This window comes from Mastomys coucha, unplaced genomic scaffold (assembly GCF_008632895.1).
Source record: "Mastomys coucha isolate ucsf_1 unplaced genomic scaffold, UCSF_Mcou_1 pScaffold8, whole genome shotgun sequence".
In the NCBI taxonomy this organism is placed as follows: domain Eukaryota; kingdom Metazoa; phylum Chordata; class Mammalia; order Rodentia; family Muridae; genus Mastomys; species Mastomys coucha.
Genome location: NW_022196914.1, coordinates 62905259 through 62924966, shown reverse-complemented (window position 1 = coordinate 62924966; position 19708 = coordinate 62905259). Strand labels below are relative to the sequence as shown.

General features: G+C 39.5%; 2 long non-coding RNA genes across 4 annotated transcripts in view; both read left to right on the top strand.

The window, feature by feature from the left end:
- LOC116083247 overlaps window positions 1–19708 on the top strand; it is a 186291-nt gene that overhangs the window by 25146 nt on the left and 141437 nt on the right. The window lies entirely within an intron of this gene.
- LOC116083248 lies at window positions 6883–8236 on the top strand. Its single transcript, XR_004115647.1, has 2 exons — window positions 6883–7012; window positions 8038–8236. It is a non-coding gene; the product is annotated as an uncharacterized LOC116083248 (long non-coding RNA).

Below are 19708 nucleotides of genomic sequence, written 5' to 3'. Positions count from 1 at the left end.
CTGAACATATTATGAAAGAAATCTGATGGAGAGACTACTCCTCAATCCCAACAAGTCATTTTGTATGCTCAGATAAACTCTGTCTGGCATAGTGGTGCATGCCTTTGATTTCCAATCTTGGAAGGAAAGTAGGTATCTGTGAGTTCAAGGCCAGCCTGGTTGCATAGTGAGTTTCAGGACAGCTGGGGCCACATACACAGACACTGTATCAACAGAAGAAGGAGAGAAAGAATGAGGAGTAGGAAGTAGAAAAGAGGCAAAAGAAATGGGGGAAAAAGGAAGAAAAGAATGAAGAAAAGGAAGAAGGAAGGAAGGAGAAAAGAGAGTAACAAGTCTATTTCCTATAATCCACACATACAGGTATCTTGCTGTTCTGTGTTTATCTTTGAGGACACATATATTACCACCCACTCACTAATATTCACTGCTGTGTTGCTAGACAAGATGAGTACATCTCTAAGCCTCACCTAGTGGCTAAATTATTTGGAATAATGCTTTGTAGAATATTTTTTCTGGGCAAGAAATAATTTTTCTGTTGTTCTACTTACAACTTGGGAACATATTAAAGTTGTTGCTATAAAACAAAGCACAAATGGTTAATAAACAGGAAAATTTCTCCATGTCTCTAGTCTTCAGAAATGCTAATTAAAACTACAACAACTCTGAATCTCACTGCAGTCAGGAAGACAGTCACAAAGAAACAATACCAAATGCTGGTGAAGGTACAGACAAAAGGAGCTCTTACACAGTGCTTGAATTTGTCACAGTTCCCTAAATAAACAGAACTAATTTAATTAATCTATATTGCAAAAGGAACTTATTAGATTGGCTTACATGAGTATAGTTGGGTAGTTCAATAATGGTTATCAACATGCTGTAGAGATTAAGAACATGGTATCTGCTTAGTCCACAACGGTAGATGCTTCAGCAATCTTAAACTGATAATGAAAGTTCTATAGAATTCTTGGAGAACCATATGACTTCAGTGCTTGGTGGAAGGGTGATGCTGAGTTCTGATGTTAGAAAAAGATGCTGGCAATGGCTGCAACAAAGTAGATGCACTGACTGGCAGTCAGTGAAAGAAAAAAGGTGAAAGCAGTGTCATTGTCTTTTATTTAGGACCTCTGTAGAGCTGGCCCATTACCAGAAGGTACCATCAACTGAGAGGAGGGTTTTCCTGAAAATACTTTTTCAGAAAATAGCCTTAGGAACCTTCCCAGGGGTAAGTCTCTTAGTTGATTACAGAGAAGACCTGGCTGACAACAAAGATCAACCATCATTCTGCTAGTTGAACTGTCAATGATTATGGTAACAATAGAAATCACTCTTTTATTTTTTATTTTTATTTTATTTTTTGTCTTTGTAGATACAGGGTTTTTCTGTGTAGCTCTGGCTGTCCTGGAACTTGCTTGGTAGACTAGGCTGGCCTCAAGAAATCCATCTGCCTCTGCCTCCTTCCCAAACTAAGATTAGATCTAAAATATAAGCCAGCTAAACATTCTAGACATTATGGAGAAGTCTGTAAGTTAAGAATCACACAGGCATTTGTCTAACACTATTTCTTGAATCAATTTCTTTATAGATAAGTTATGGCATCATCCTAGGTGTCCATCAACAGAGGAATAGATGAAGAAAATATAATTTACACAAGTAATGGAGTTATTTTCAAACCATGAGGAAGAATGGTTATATCATTTCCAGGAAAATGGATGCAACGTGAGATAATCACTAATGAATTAAGAATCTCAGAAAGGCCATGCCAGTTTACATTGGGTGCGAACTCTGCAGCCAATCTCCCAGCACCCAGAAGAGGTTCCACTCCCAGGCACTCTAACACACCCAGGATCCCAGGATCCCAGGTCACACAAGCATCTCAGATTCCCTGAGGCAGCTTGACTTACAGGAACTCTGACATATACAAAATCTCAGGATCAGAGGATCCCAGAATCATAGGATTCCAGAGACAGCTAGACTCTGAGGAGTTCTGATGCAACCAGGATTACAAGAAGGACAGGCTCCAGTCAGATATAGTGAGGGTAGGTAGCACTAGAGATAATCAGATGGCAGGAAGCAACTGTAAGAACATAAGCAACAGAAACCAAAGTTACTTGGCATCATCAGAATACAATTCTCCCACCATAGCAAGTCCTGAATACATTATCACACCTGAACTAAACTGGAAAATCTGGATGAAATGGACAATTTTCTAGATACATAGTAGGTGCCAAAGTTAAAGTAGGATCAGACAAACCATCTAAACAGTCCCATAACCCCTAAAGAAATAGAAGCAGTCATTAAAAGTCTCCCAACCAAAAAGAAAAAAAAGCCCAGGACCAAATGGGTTTAGTGGAGAATTCTATTAGACCTTTAAAGAAGGCCTAATACCAATGCTCTTCAAACTATCCCACAAAATAGAAACAGAAGGAACACTATCCAATTTGGTCTATGAAGCCACATTGGACTGAGCATGGGGTCCCCTATTAGGAGTTAGAGAAAGGACTGAAGGAGTTTGCAACCCCATAGGAAGAATTTCAATATCAACCACCCAGACCCCCCAGAGCTCCCAGGGACTAAGCCATCAACAAAGGAGTACACATGGCTCAAGCTGCATGTGTAACAGAGGATGGCCTTGCCATGCATCAATGGGAGGAGAGGTCCTTGATCCTATGAAGGCTTGATAGATGCCCCAGTGTAGGGGAATTGAGGGCAGGAAGGTGGGTGCAAGGAGAACACCCTCATAGAAGCAGGGGGAGGGAGGGTGGGAAAGGGAGTCTCTGGGAAGGAGGAGACCAAGAAAGTAGATAACATTTGAAATGTAAATAAATATCCAAGAGAAAAAAAAGAGTCTCAGAAAGTCACATAAATATTGTATTTCTCTCTTGTTTATGTCTCCTAGGTGTTGTATAGATATACAAAGCCATATAATACGAAAGTAGTGGAACTGTTCAGGGCAGTGGTTCTCAAGTTTCCTAATTCTGTAACCCTTTCATACCATTCTTCATGTGGTAGTGACCCCAACCACAAAATTATTTCATTGTTACTTCATAACTGTAATGTTTCTACTGTTATCAATAGTAATGTGAATATCTGATTGCAGTTTATCTGATATACAACCTCTGTGAAAGGGTTTTTTGACCCCCAAAGTGGTTGCAATCTACAGATTGAGAAACACTGGTTTAGGGGAACAAAGAGGACTACCAGGAGGGGACAGAGGAGAGAAGGAGAACATAGGGTATGCAGGAGGAGAATAGTGTCAATGCACACTATTTCTATGAAAATGTTGTTTAGAAGCCCAGTATTATATCCATTGTATATATGATACTATAAAAAAGAAAAGACTGCTATCTTAGGTTTAGACTTGTAAGGCAATTTTCATATTGCATTAGGCCTGCTGTGGATTAGCTGCTCTAGTCTACAGTATTTCCTGAAACTATAGGCTCTACGGATATTTATGCTGTCATTTGGATAGCTTCCTTCAATATATACCCTGTAGAAATGACACTATTAAAATATACATGGAAATACGATGGACATTGGCAATTGTGTAAGGAATTGCGTTTTCCATTTTATTGTTGCTCCCTCCCCCGACATTAAGGGCAATTGGTTTTTTAAACTCACTAGCTAGCACTTCAAGAAAGCAATGTCTCTCAAGGTTAGAAATCATATAGGTTCCCTTTAAAGGCAAAAATATATTCTTCATGAGTTCCTGGTGAGTTAGAACATTGTATTTTAACTCATGAAACATTTTAAAAAGGGAATATGAAGATGTATAGTAGTCAATAATTTGCTAGACTTTTACATTTACAAATAAAGCAGTGAACAGAATGTGCTCCTAGAATTGAGTCAGGTAGAACTGTGGGTACTTTCAATTTTTGTTAAGTCAATAAGGAAAAATAATAGCTGGTTTCTCACCCTGAAAACACAAAGTCTAAAGAGAAGCAAGCTTTTGATATGTATATGGATAGACATTATAAACTTCATTTACACAAGGTTTAGAGAAATAAGAATAATATACATTATGGTTCATATAATAAATACTTAGTAAATAATTAGTTATTTTAAGCTCTATAATAACCTTTTCCTCCTTTTTTGATCTATTTTAACTCAGACACTCTACTTTTATTAATATATCCATATGCCAAGGCTAGGAGTAAGAGAGTGGTTTAACCAGGATACATGAATGAATGAATGAATGAATGAATGAATGTCACAAGAAACTAAAGCCTATTCAATTCTTGAGTCTTCAACTTTTAAAGGAATATAAAGGAAGACCTAAATCCATTTCTAAAATACACTTCTCTCTCATTCTCCCAGCCTCTCAGCTTCTTTCTTTCTATCCCTCTTTCTTGATAACCAGGTAATTCCATCCATCAAACCTTGATGCTAAAGAACTCAGGGCCTTTGCTTTCTAAATAAAAGTGATTTCTATGTCTCCATATCTCTGAAATTAACCGTGGAACTATTGAGAATTTTAGTTATAGCTCTTCTGGTGATTTGAGACTAAAGGGAACTCCAGTTAGAGACAGCAAGGGCAATTAGCTCTAGAGATAATCAGATGGCAAGAGGCAAGCACAAGAACATAAGCAACAGAAAGCAATGCTACTTGACCACATCAGAACCCAGTTCTCCCACCACACCAAGCCCTGGATACCCTAACACACCTTAAAAGCAAGATTCTGATCTAAAATCACATCTCATGTATATGATAGAGGAATTTAAGAAAGACATAAATAACTTCCTTACAGAAATACAGGAGAACACAGGTAAACAAGTAGAAGCCCTTAAAGAGAAAACAAATAAATTTATTAAAGAAATACAGGAAAACACAATCAAACAGGTACACGAATTGAACAAAACCGTCCAGGATCTAAAAATGGAAATAGAAACATTAAAAAAAACACAAAGGGAGACAACCAACCTAGGAAAGAGATCAGGAGTCATAAATGCAAGTGTCACCAACAGAATACAGAGATAAAAGAGAGACTTTCAGGTATAGAAGATACCCTAGAGCACATTGACACAACAGTCAAAGAAAATACAAAAAGCAAAAAGCTCCTAACTTAAAACATTCAAGAAATCCAGTACATAATGGCTGAACCTAAGAATAATAAGTATAAAAGAAAGTGGAGATTCCAAACTCAAAGGACCAGATAACATCTTCAGAAAAATTATAGGAGAGTGAAAACGATGCGAGAGAGGAAAAGATGGTTAAAGAGTATAAAGAAGAGGGGAAAGAGCAGTCACTCATAAATAATCAATAGTCATGAATATTTTCCCTCCTAAAAGAGACATTATATAACACAGATAACAGTAAACCTGGAAAATGGATGTGTTAGAGTCAGAGGGTTATAGCATATAACTCATGACTCCTTAATCTCAGATCATTTTATTGAGCAACTTGTCTGTGATAGAAAATTTTACTGAGCAACTGTTGTGTTTTAAGACCTTTCTTGAGAAGATGCAACACATATGCATACTTACCACGGACAGGGTGCCCATGATAGATCAAAGTCTAACCTGATGAACGAATGAACTTTACTTACAGGAATGTGGGTGATGGATTACTTACAGGAGCAGAAATGACTCAGAGACAGCTGCATTACCTAAGACCACCCAGCATTGGTGACATGTTACAAAATCTGTGAACCTGAAGCACACTACATAGCCTGCAGGCAGCTAAACATATTGGAGAGTGTCCATTCTAAATGACTCAGTTGTTCTAAACCTCTTTTAGGCAGCTTGGTTGGTTTCTGCTTCTTCCAGGTAGCTGGTCTTCTCTGCAGTTTGGCTTGTTGGAGAGTGGCTTTCTGCAGTCTTTACTGTTTACTGTTGGGAAGGTGGGGCTTAGTGGATCTAATCAGTTTTAGAGACTTCCTGAGTTCTTTTGAGTTTTTTCCTTCCTGTCTTAAGGAGCTTTCCTATAGGATAGAATGTTTCAGTCTTGAAATTGTCATACAACTGAAACTTGTCTGTGTTTTGGTGCCCATTGGTCAAAACTTATTCTGGATGTTTCTCTGAGAGTATGGTGAGGTTTACATCTTAAAGAGTGGTCACTGAATAAAGCAGAACTTCCTCATAATGTAAGTGAACATCTTCCAGTAAAATGAAAGCCTAAATTATAAAAGGGTGCTTGCCCCTGATCAACTGTGGATTGTCTAGCAGATGGTCTTTCCTACTTTATTTGTTGCATCGGCTCTGCCTGGATCCACACACAGCAGAATGTGCTTTTATTCAACTGTGCCTCTTTCTGGAATGTTCAAGTCTCCAGTTTGCTGGTATACTTACTCCCTTAGACTTTGTATTCAACAGTCTTTACAGCCATATAGTTCATTTAGTTTCTCTGGAGAATTCTGACTAATACAATAACCTATAAGACCTACCATTTTTCAACTTGGTGGTTATTGGGTTGCTCCTCTTTTGTATCGGGAAGAAAATGCACCTTGCAATTTCTCTATGATTTCCAGAGTGTTTCCGAAGGAGTCTCAACCCATAGGACTCTGTATTTGTTCTAAGGACGGACTGCATCAAAATCTACTGGAAGGCTTGCTAAAGCTTGTATTTTCTGGCTCCACTTCAGATACCTGAATCAGAGTCTGGTTTGGTGATCTACATCTTCGACAAATCATTTTCTGGGTTTTGTGGTCATAAAAAATTGAGAATTTCTAGTTTTCATGGTACTTGTCTTGTTGCTGTGACAAAGTACCTGATAAAAAAAGTAATTTAAAGAAGCAACTCAAGGGTATTGTCCTTTGTGTCAGAGAAGTAATGGGGGCAAGATCTTGAAGTGGCTGGTTACATTGTGATTGTGTCTGCAGTCAGGAAGAAGAAAGCAATGAACTATCATACTTAGCTCCAATTCTCTTTCCTATTTGGTCCAGGACACCAACCTACAGAATGGCATCATCTATAGTTAAGATGTATCTTTCCACATAATCCCACAGAGATACTCAGAGGCTGGATTCGTAGGTGATTCTGGATCCTGTCAAGTTGACAATCAGTATTATCCCTTTTGGTATGTGCTTCTGATTTTGTATGGACAGTGAAATTATGGGGAGGATACCATTGTAATTAAGACCAAAGTAGTAGGTGAAAGATGATTGATCCAACAGGAGAGACAATAGACCGTTAGACAATAAATTCTATATGATTTAGATATTTCTGTCTAGGCCTGGAGAGATGGCTCAGTAGTTAAGAGCACCGACTGCTCTTCCAGAGGTCAGAGTTCAATTCCCAGCAACTACATGGTGGCTCACATCCATCTGTAATGAGATCTGATGCCCTCTTCTGGTTTGTATGAAGTGAGCAACAGAGTACTCAAATATATAAAATAAAAGAATCTAAAAGAAAAAGTTTTAGATATTTCCATCCACAAATGGGATATTAGATGGATTATACATTTCTTTTAAAAATGGGCGGCAGTTACTGTTACTAGCTGGGATTATATGACAGATTCAAATTTGGAATATTTCAGAGATTGACTAAGCTATCTTCTATTATTTAAAAGAAAATGGTGGAAAATGGTAAGAATGTGTAAATATTCAAATGAGAATGGCAGTGACGCCATAAAAGAAGAAACAGGTAGTTGTTTGGGATACAGAATGGACAGTGCCCAGGACCTAGTTTAGGAATGAACCCATGGGAGTTGATGAGGCACACAGAGTATTCAGCTGCTGACTACATCCAACCCTTCATTCCCTACAGGAAGATTCCCTCTGCCTCTATTGCATAGGTGCCAAGTGTGTAATGTACAACATATGGAATATGTTTTCACCACCATTATACTGAAGAGATTTTGACCCACCTGGTAAGAGAAATGAGTGGGTTTGCAAAAACAATTAGCACATGGAATCAATTATGAGGAAGGTCATATCAACATCTGGCTTACTGAAAACCCACATTTCCCATAACTTCAGGATATATGAATAGCAATGCTCACAATAGATTGAGGCCAATCACTTATAAAGAATGACTTATGTCTACCCAGGCCTACCCCATGTTTATGAGCATAGTATTGATTTCCTGTTTGCTTTTTTTCAGAATCGACATAGAAAATGTTCTTTAACCTCTAAAAAAGGTCATGAAGACTTGATGGCCAGATAAGTGAATGTTGATAGAAAAACTCAATTCTTTTCTTTCCTTTGTTTTTTTCCCTCTCTGGTGCATTGATGAATTTTTCAGAGACTTGCTGGCTATGTGTAAGATGATGACAAGAAATAAAGTTCCCCTTTAAGAAGCACAGAGAGCCCATTTCCTTTCTATACAGAAAATTTAGGAAATAAGTATGCCATGAAAAATCCTTAGCTATTAAAGCTGCACAAGACATTTTTTCAGTTAAGTGGATTACACTGATATTTCTTCTCACAAAAATATAATAAAACTTTCACTACTTTAGCAAGATCTGCTAATTTATAGACATATGACTTCTATGTTTATTTTGAAAACTGTTGGGAAAAGAATTAACTATAAAAATAAAAGAGGATCCAAGGATCCTGATGTTACTATATAAAACCAAACTGAACACACAAAAAATGCAAGTAAAATCTAGTTATAAAGCCCGAAGGCTTCTAGGATTTTGTGTGGCCATCAGACAGGGTGAATCCAGAGTTCAAACAACACGTCAGCAGAATTGATCAATGCAGAAGTTGGTATAATATGGCTTACTGTCCAAATCAGCTGGTCCCCTGTTGGTGGAAGGGTCCAAAGGCCAAGAGTAACTTTTAAATCATTAAAGGTTTATAATGATAGAGAATAGGCAGGAGCGGATACATGTGGCTGTCAAAGCTCTAAAGTATTTGCCACCCTTTCCTTTCCAGAAAGCATTTGCTGCCCTCGGTCTAATCTAAATGAGGAGTTTAGAATCTTTTCCAATGGCTGCCAGTCTGCATGCCTGCTTGGAGACTGTTCCCTTACCTGACACTTTGAGATGTGTAGACTTGACCAGCTGTGCACAGCCAGCAGTTTGCTCCTTAGCCACAATTTTATATTCAGCGGTCTCAGTACCTGGCAGTCAATCATGCTGTAAATACATCATGTGAAAAATTGCATATGTAAAAACTTCTTATGCTTTTAATGTTTGTTATCGTATATCATTATGATTTTTCTGCTTTGTCAGTACCGTGTTACCCTCTTACTTTGCTGAATGTGTAACTTGGATTTTACAATGGGGATAAAATTAGAAGAGTATGAGTGGTGTTGGTATTCTGTGGAGAATCAAGGAGCCTAAGAACATCTTAGAACATTCTCCCCAGGGATAAAGGAAGACTGCTGTAAAAGAAGACGAGGAGTTTGTTGGGGATTGGGAGTTTTTTTTCAGAAATGCATTATTTGTTTCACTAATAATAACTCTATGAGGAGTGTTTCTTATTACAGATTTTGAAACCAGAGAACTAAAGCTTAGAGAACTTAAGCAATTGCACAAGGTCACAGATGTGGCAGAAACCAAAGCTGTAATTTAGAACCAAGGTTTGCTCAATTTCTGAGTCTACTCTAACTACCTTAAGGAGCCTCCAAGAGAGAGACGGGAAGCCATTAATGTCTGGCCAGCTCCTTTGTCCACTCAACTTGTGCAAATGGGTGTCATAGTTCTCTCTTGAAGTTTTAACTAATGAATTTGTCTGTTCGTTGTCACAATGATGTGACCATATTGTATCACCTGTCTGGATAACAAATGGAACAAACTGGCATTACTGTCACTACTATCATAAGGAATCTCAAACTATTGCCTGCAACAATGCAATGGTACACTGTTGTTGTTTTGTTGGCAATGCAATGATACACTGTTGTTGTTTTGTTGGCGTTCCTCCTTCTCCTTCTCTTTTTCCTCCTTTTCTCCTTCTTCTCTTCTTTCTTCCCTCCTCTTCTCCCTCTTCCTCCTTGTAATTTGATGTAATCTGAGGCCTGTGAGTGCTAAGCAAGTACTCTGCCACTGATATATGTACCCATCTCTGGAACTCCTTTTAAATCAGCATGGGAGAGATTGTATAGCAAGCTTATTTCACTGAAATTCTTCATCAGCTAACATGCCTTGAGCACACATTGTACATTGAAGAGAGGAGAATACTGAGCATATGTGACATTAAAACCCTTCCTGACATTGGAGTTGGGCGACAAGGGGTCCCAATGTGGAAGGTAAAGGAAGCAGAGTGATGGACGAAATGTCTTCTTCTGGAACAGGGCCACAGTGAGTCATTAGCTAACTGTTCAAAATAGAGATACAAAGGCAATCCAAAGCCTAAGCAAGTGATGTTGGCTGGATCAGAGAAAGACAATGAAATGCCTAACAAATAAAAAAATGAAGTGACAATAGAGAGAGCACCCTGGGCACTACACTGGCCAGCAGATCACTATTTTCTTTTTCTTTCTTTCTTTTTTTCTTTTCTTTTCTTTTCCTTTTTTTCTTTTTTCTTTTCTTTTTTTTTCTTTTTCTTTTTTTGGTTTTTTTTTTTGAGACGGGGTTTCTCTGTATAGCTCTGGCTGTCCTGGAACTCACTCTGTAGACCAGGCTGGCCTCAAACTCAGAAATCTGCCTGCCTCTGCCTCCCAAGTGCTGGGATTAAAGGCGTGCACCACTACTGCCTGGCAGCAGATCACTATTTTCACACCATTTTATTTACTCTTCCCAGCTACATTGTGAGGCACACAATTGTTGCATGCTGCTTCAGGGACCTACCAGGGCCCTTAACATTGTTAAGACAATCAGAGAACGCCTAAGGAGAGAGGAAAACTGCAGAGGGAAAAAGACAGAGAAGTGGAATTCTGATTGACAGGGTACGCCAGGAGCCTTCTTTATTGATAAAGAAACTACAGAGAAAGTACTGGGCTTATGTAAGGACAAATAAAAGTAATTGGGACTTGCTGGGAAGAACAGAAACAAAGAAAAGTGTGGTCATATGAAAGAAGGCTGGCTAGTACCCTAGAATTCCAAGGCTGCTTGGCAAACATCTGGATTCTTGCTGCATTGGTCAGTCACATCTGTGTCTCTGATGATCCCTGGTACTAAAGAATTTAATATGAAGGCCATGTTGTTGGGGATTATAAACATGGTTCAAAAATGGATTTGAGACTTGAGACAAGGCAATGTGGAGATGTTTAGAACTGATTTTCTTCCATTTTTTCTAAGCAATCCACTCATAAAAGTTAGTGTTTAAAACTAATTTTTTCCTCTTGACCAAATAGATTCTTTACTGGGCAGTCAACTGTCAGACTAACTTGAGTAGTAGATTTATACTCGAAAGTAACAAAACTTCATTTCAGGCATTTCGTGAGTTTGACTGCTGTGAGTTTCTGCCAATCCAGAACACAGCAGTAATTTAAGTCATTAACGTGAGGGTTCACTGAGCCTGGACCCAGGATTTCAGGAGCATCATATCTCTGTCCAATGACATCTTGGGGTTTTGTGTCATGGTATTGTATGCTGTTGGAAATGGAAGGAACTCTAGGGAGCATCTAGTTTAAGCCACTTCATTATTCATAAAAGGAAACCATGGTGTAAAGCTGATCATGTGATTTGTCAATGGTGACCCTGTGTGCATTGGTAGAGCAAATGCCTGAAGTGTGCACTCTGGGTGACTTACCATCTGCTCCAGAACCAGGTCCAAGCCTGGGTAGCATATTCTTAAGGATGGCCACTTGGTGGCAGGGTATCTGCCTCAGAGTCATCCTTGAAAGGCTGGTGGTTAACTCTCAGTAGATGGTTTCAGACACCACATCCTCAAAAACCATATATTATGTGGGCCTGGGAATTAAGGTGTATGAATAAAAGTAGCTCCACTTACCATCCTGCAAGAGACTTTGTGCTTCCTAGATGGGTTCCCATAATTGGAAGACCAGATACTAAAGACCATAACATTCTGCTGGTGGGCATAAGAGTAGCTGAAGTCCAGGCTCCCTCTCCTGCCACTGTACATCAGACAGCTTTGCTGACAGCTAGTGGGCAAGGGGAATCAGCAACCTGGCAGTGTCATTGAACCCGAGCAACAGAGACAGTGGGGCTGCTATTTCTATGATGGGTTAGAAAGGAATGCATGCGTGGATATTTGGTAGACTTTGGCATCTACTGCCATGCCTTGACCTATTATTGTTCAGCACCTCTGAGCAGGAAAAGAGTCAGACTCTTAAGGTCTTAGACTCTTCAAGAAGGAAGAATTGGCTAACAGCAGCAGGTGAGGCACCGCAGCTGAATGAGGTAATGGACTTACAGCAACAGACAGTAAGGAAATTTAGAATGGGTAGCAGAGGCACGAGAGGAGTGTGACTGTGAGGCCAAATGAACAAGAGGTAAAAATGAACTTGCAGATGTTGGCTCATCTGCATGCTACCAACCGATAGCCTCTCCCGCTATCCTCGGATCTAGCCCACATGTTCCTTCTTGAGACCATCTTCATCATACATAGCTCCTTCTTCTTGGGCTTCACAAATGAGCATAGCCTGGGACAAATAAAGCCCTTCCTTACAAGACCCACATGATGTGGGACTCCTCTGGTGGTGGCTTTACCTGGAAAACCTCTCTATATGACCATGCTATTCTTGGACCTAGACTGCAGTCTGGAACACCATCCGCCTATTTCTTTCATTCCTCCCTCCTTTATCAGGCACCACAGTGCCTAGACTCCCTCCCCAGCTTACGCAGAGCCTCTGCCACCTCAGATTCTCCTGTTTTCCCCCTTCTTAGTATCTCCTGCATCTCCTTCGTATTGGATTCTTATAAACATGGCTTCTGTCTTGTCTACACTTCCCACCCACCAAGTCTTCTGTCATGATTTTCAGAACTTTCTTTATCTCAATATTTCCCACTTCTTCTCCACAGAGTGGACACCCCTGAGGGCTCTCTCATTTCTCCTTGTTTTATACTTCACCTGTCCAGATTTCATGTGTAAACGGTTGAGTTCAAATCTATCCTCATCAGTGGATAAACTACCATTAGCCTTATTTTTCTTGGAAAGTTTCTCTAGAATTTTGACTCTTTCCCAATTCTTAATGAGGAGCATCCTGTTCTAAAGACCCAATTGGTCATGGTCTCTAGTGACCCTCATTGGCTGAGCACTATACATTTTGAATTAATACTGGCAATAGTTTCAGGAGGTCTGTGCTGTTGCTGTTCCCGTTTACAAATGATGAAAACTGAGGCAAAAAAACTTCTGTGATTGGTCCATGAACACAGAGTGAGCAGATCCTATGAAGCTGGATTGGAACCAAGGGGCCTCAAGGAAGAGAGAAAGAGAATGAGTTAAAGAAGGTCCTTCTTTTTCAGTGAGCACTCTGGAGAGCTTCCATCCTCCCACTGACTCTTTACCTACTTTAATTAATCAATTCTATTTTATTTTTGTGTGTATGTTCATGTGTGTACACGTACACGTGTATGCATGTGAATATGCTAGTGTGTGCATATGTGTGTGTGTGTGTGTATCTGTATATGTGGAGACCAAAGGTTAGCCTTAGGAGTTTTCTTAGGCACTGCTCCCTTCCCCCATCTTTTGAGACAAGACCTCTAATTGACCTGGATCCTGACTAGGCTCGGCTGGCTGGCCACTGAGTCTTATGGACCAGATTACAATCACAATCATCATATTTGGCTTTTATGAACAAATAAACAAACGAACGAACGAACAACAACAACAACAACAAAAACCCCTCTGGTTCTGGGAATTGAACTCATGTACTCATGGTTTATAAGACAATCATTTTACTGATTGAGCCATATCCCTAAGTCTTCAGTTTTATTTGTATTCAGCAAAATGAGTGACTTGGATAAAATGGTTTTCTGTTTACTTATATGCTTGCTTGTTTGTTTGTTGACAGTCTACTGAGCTGAAGAATGCTCCACGGCAGCCAGTTTCTTGTCTTCTCTGCTCTTGGCTTGGCTTGTGTTCACATCCAGAAGCACCATGGCTCCTGGACATTTTCAGTTTGCAGGTGTCCCAGCCCCAACCATTAAGCTTGAATCATGCAAGAACCTGCTTGCTTTTTCCTTCTTCATCTCTTAACAAAAGTCTACACTGTGCTTAATACAAAGCTGCAGCAGATGGGGCATGTTCTTTCATGAGCTTCTGAACACTATACCTGACCTTGGGCAGTGCCACTGTGTGCGCAGCAGGGACAGTGTCAGAACATTCTCAGTCCCTGTGTGTCACCAGCCTGGGGCTCTCCCGAGACCTAGCACATTAGAGCGGAGTTGTTGAAACCCCCAAGCATCTGTGCAGGTGGACAGGAACAAAAGGATAGAAACAGCTGATCAGCTTGAAATGTCTAGGCTGCTAAATCAGGATTAACCTTTCTGGCTTTTGTGCTGATGAGATTTTGAGAGCTCTGCACGTTTCCCAGCTTTAAAGCAGACATTTTGCTAAATAAGATTTGTTCTGTTTCATGAATAGCAGCCTAAATTTACACCACTAGATGAAAGATAGTAATGCCTTTGAATGAAAATCCACGCATTAACTTCCTATTCTGTTTAAATTAATTGGACTCATGTTAGGATGTAAATCTTTATCAATTTATGTTTCAGGCTGTGAGTTACTACGGGAAAAGATAAATCAACACAGATGTTTTCTATAACCTAATTTTTCAATCTGTCTGTGGATGATGTCATCTTTCTTCTAACGGGATAATTACTTGATAGCTCTTGTTCCTCCGTTGTCTAGCATGTAGCAAGTGATTAAAATTATGTCCGTAACTAGGTATTGAGGGATATAAAAGGAATATCTTTCATCAGAAAAATGATAGTAATATGATTGTAATTTATTTTTAAAAAGAAATGAAATAGAAATTTAAAAAACTCTGGGAGAGTGATAATGTACTTTTGTAATCCCAGCACTTGGGAGGCAGGCATAGGAGGACCCAAAGGGTGAGTTTGGGGCCAGTTTGAGCTATATAGTGAGTTACTGTTTCAGAAAATTAAACAAATCTCTCTCTCTCTCTCTCTCTCTCTCTCTCTCTCTCTCTCTGTGTGTGTGTGTATGTGTGTGTGTGTTTTATATCCTTTCAATTCTCAGTGGCTAGAAATGAAGATTACATCACAGAGACAATAGTAAAGTTGAATTCTTAAGTATTGTAGGTTAAAATGAAGACTTGGGTTTTGAAAGACTGTAGATGAAGTTATTTGCCTGCAGTGGGTTGCAGAGTCAGTTTTGGGCTCCTGTGCTCTCTGCCTTTGTAGCCAATGCTTTATAACTATCACCTTTACAAACCTCAGAGGAGACATACAAAGGTATAGAAGTTCAGAATCTCTGCAGAGATGAGAAGGCATGTCTGCTACGGCACCAGCTGCATGACCCTTAGAAGTCACCCGTGTCTTTGAGCTGCTGTTTCCTCTTCTGTAATATAGGGAGGATTTGATTGTCTCCATTTCTTTCTATTTTAAAAATATCAAATAATTTTGACATGAAGAAAGGCATCATGGGACACAGAAGTTCCTCCATCTCACAGCAGCTACAAAATTGTGGTCTATTGAGAAGTTGTAGGTCACATGTATTCTTTTTGAGATGCATTGATATTAAATGTGAACGGGCTGCTAAACTGTTAAATCAGAAATTTTTGTAGAATTTATTTTTATTAATAGGAATTACTGAAAGATCCAGCAATACCAGGTTTGCATTCTTTCTGGGGCAGATACCCAGAGTCCAATAGTCTCTACCTCTTGGGCTAAGGTGGGACAATTGGGCTCCTGTCATAGTTTTTTGTCCATGATGCTTTTGTTAGTTTTGTTAGGTGTATCAGTTTTATAAGTGGCCTTATTTGTAGCTTGTTTCATGGGAATACAGTTCACAATAACCAATATTGTCTCTCTTCTCCACCTTGCTCTTGATTCACCCTGAGATTTGAGGTTGATATGCTCTTGTCTCCCCACAGGCCATTCCTTCTGTAAGCAGCTCATAGGGAGGCAATCCTGAGCACACTGAGTGATTTTAGTGGCTGACGGATGGAGTGCAGATAAACATTTAGCCTGTCCAGTGGTGCATCACTGGCTCATGTTCAACAGCACTGATTCCCATTCCCAGTTCTTTGTCTATTTAAGCCGTTAGCAGAAAGCCGTTTAAAAAAAAAAACTTGTATATTAATAACAGCTGTTTTGAAATGTGTTTCAAAATTCTCAGACATCATGCTTTACCATATATTCTCTTCTAGGGAGTTCTATCACACACAAGCAAGTTTTTACAAGACAGGGCAGTGAGAAAGAACAGGAAGTTGATATTGAGTTACTTGGCTCTTGGATAATACACACAAATTATCAGGTACAGAGACTGGGCTAATGGCCTCATACTGTATTGTCAGCAAAGGGTGTGTGTGTGGAGAGAGGGGTGGGTAAGCTAGATGTAGCACATTACATTTTATTTTTTCACTAAAGGTGTTTGACTCTAGGGCCTCATACATGCTAAACAAATATTCCACCTCTGTAGCATGCCCCAACCCACTTTTTACTTTTAATTTGGAAACACCATCTCATTGGATAGCCTGGGTTGGCTTAAAGTCATTCCTTAGCCTAGAAAGTTCTCACACTGTCAGCCCTCTTTCTACAGCCTCTTGAGTAGCAGGGACCACCAGGCCCAGCTTCTGTCTAAGAATACTTTGTATCCCAGTTTTGTCTGCCGGCTCAGCCAGAAGGTATTGATTAGGCAGAAAACTACCGCATCATTGGGCTTTGTAGTTTTGAACAGCTACGCCAGGAGAAAATAGTTCCACTGACATTTAAGGCTACTGAATTCCCTTTCAGACTCAGTGTCTTCTGCTGGCAGGCTGCACTACCAAGAAGGACATTGGAACCCTTGATTGAACCCTACTCTTTGAAAGGTAGATTTCTGTCTGTAAGAGGTACAGCCAGTTTTCAGGGCATTTGCAAACACTACACAAGTTAATCTGGGTGTCATCTGTAACAACAGGCATATCGCAGTGTTTCCAGTGTGAGTACTGACTCACACCAAGGAGCTATATCTACCAGGAAAGGCAGCAAATATGTATCTCATTGTACGCTTCTCCTTTGATTGTTAATGTCAATCATTATTATGTTTTATTTTGGTTACTCTGGTTACCCTTTGATTTAGTATGGATTATGGTTTTTTTTTTTTTTTTTAAATTTCTTATGAAATAGTTCTTCGAAGGAAACATGCCTTTAACAACCATTTTCTGCCTTGGTATCATTGCCATTTGACTTTAGTCATGCATAGAACATCTGTGGGCCTGTGAATCATGCCATAGTTCCCGGCCTGCCTGTAAGTTGTCATAGAGATCTCTATAACATGCTGACGTGATTTTGGAAAGACTTAGTTCCATTCTTATCACATTCATATTGTTATGTTGTTGTAAGGCCAAAGCTCTCAAAACCTGAGGATTTAGTCTGTCCCTTTATTTATTGTCATCTTATTACTTGATGGTTGGCTTGCATGCACAGACCACTATGAGAACATCTGTCAGCACCTGGAGAAGATGAGAAATGGTTTGGGCAGACGTAGGCAGCTGCTGGTAAGTTAAGAGCTTCTCTAGGTCAACGTCCCCATTCTGGAGTGCTTTGTGAGATTACTGCTGGAGAGATGTGAACAAGTACCTACTCACTTGAGATAGAGAACTGACCACAGATCAGTGCAAAGATACCATCAAAGTTCACCTTGGTGAACCGATGTGTTTTATTGGAGTTTGCTTACAAAAATATAGGTGTGGGGTTACTTAAAAGATCTGATATGTCTCAAAAAAAATTGCATTACTAAATCCCACCTCCACATGGTGGCAGCTGGTGAAAGCTGGAAATCTGGAGCTCAGTGCACAGCTTGTGGGACCCAGAGCAGGTTGAAGAGTGTCTTTATAGGATATCCAATTGGTCTGAGCCTCTGCCAGGCAGGTCGGCTAGTCTTTGTTTCTTCCAGGCAGCTTAGCTTGTTTGAAGGTATCATTCTGCTTCTATAAGGTTGGGAGGGGAGGAGCCTAGTGAATCTGGTACATTTCAGGGACTTCTTGCAGCTATTTTGAGTTGTTTCCTGTTGAGCTGCAGGATGGAGTGTTTCACTTCCCCAAAGAACATCACATTGTTTCACCCTATATCTTAATGAGCTTCCCTTCAAGATGGGAGATTTTAATCTTGGAGGAAACTCCTACGCAGTTAAAAGCAGACTAAAATAAGATTGCTCGACCACCCAGAACTTATCAGCTATGTGAGTGTGTATTTTCTGTGTGTAAACATATGAATTTGGAAAAACAGAAGATACATTCACCTGTTATGACAGAAAAGGGAGATGGATAAAAGGTAGAATTTTATATTGTTTGAATTGTTACATCACAACATAGTGTTTCATACAATGTTTTTTTTTCCTTTCAAATAAATATTTCTCTGCATGTGTACCTATATTGAGACCAAATAGTTGTGTATTTATCATTTCTTTGTGTTGGTAATCTTTAAATTCCTCTTTAATAGCTACTTTGAAAGCTTTATTTTTTGTCAGCGATGATTATCTTCCTGTATTATGCCAAACAGTTTCAGTTATTTCGTCTATGCAGCCATAACCCTGTTCTCATTTACCATTCTCATCTTCTCCTCCCTCATATTTATGCTCCAGAAACTATTATTTTCCACTTCTTTGCAATCAACTGTTTAGCTTCCTTATTTACATGAGAACCGGGGTTGTTTGTCTTTCCATGTCTGGATCTCTTCATTGAACACAATGTTCTTCAGTTGCATCCCTGTTGGTATAAATGGAAGAATTAAATAATACTATGGCAGAATGAGATTCCACTATATATGAAAAACATATTTTCTTTATTCATTCAACCATCAGACGTCCTCTAAGCTGCTTCTGATTGATTGTGAACACTTTTGAGTAAGCATATGAGAACAGATGTCTCTTCTATAATCCAGATTTAAATTTCTTAAAATCATATACATACAAGCAACACTAAAGGGACTGCGAAGGTTGTGTGTGTGTGTGTGTGTGTGTGTGTCTAAAATAGAGGTTACGATTTCAAAAGGGTGCTAGGGGTACATGAAAGAGGTTGGAGGGAGGAATGGAGAGTGGAAAATAATGTAATTATATTTTAATTTTAAAAAGTTTTAAAGATTTTGGTAATTTCTCAAGCTTAGAATAAATTTAACACACTTCTTTAGATGAGACTATAAAATGGCTCAACAGGCAGTTGATTCTTGCAACACTTCAGTAGAGGAAGTAAACCACATAAAACACTTACCTTTATACCAGGCAAGCATGGATTCGATGTAAGGGCCTCTGTTGAACGAAACTTAGATCTGGACTTTTCTCCCCCCAACCCCCAAGAGTATTTTTACTCTCAACACCAAAGTAAGACTTAGAAGTCATTCTTGCTGACCAGGAATTAGTGTTGTTTATTGGAAGACTGGAGCAAGGACAGTGAGAAGTCAATATACAGTGTGTTTGTACAAGGGGCTCACAAATCGGAATTGTCCAGGAGGTTGGCAGACCTCAGACTGCCCCACAGGTCCAGTAGGAGGAAGGCAGTGTGGAGTGTAGTCTGCCATTTCAGAGAAACTCATTGTTTGGAGATGGTGATTCCTGCGTTCTTTTGAAAGCTTAGAGGTGTTTTTTTTTTTCTTTTTTCTTTTTTTTTTCCTTCCCTAGCTTCAAGTTTCCTGCAGCTGAAGTGGGATTAGCTGCTGATTAGCCAGGAATTGCTGACTTGGATCAACTCTGTTTAGCACAATCCCATTGTCCCCATCACATCCCACTATTCCATTACCCTGGCTGAAACACATACTTGG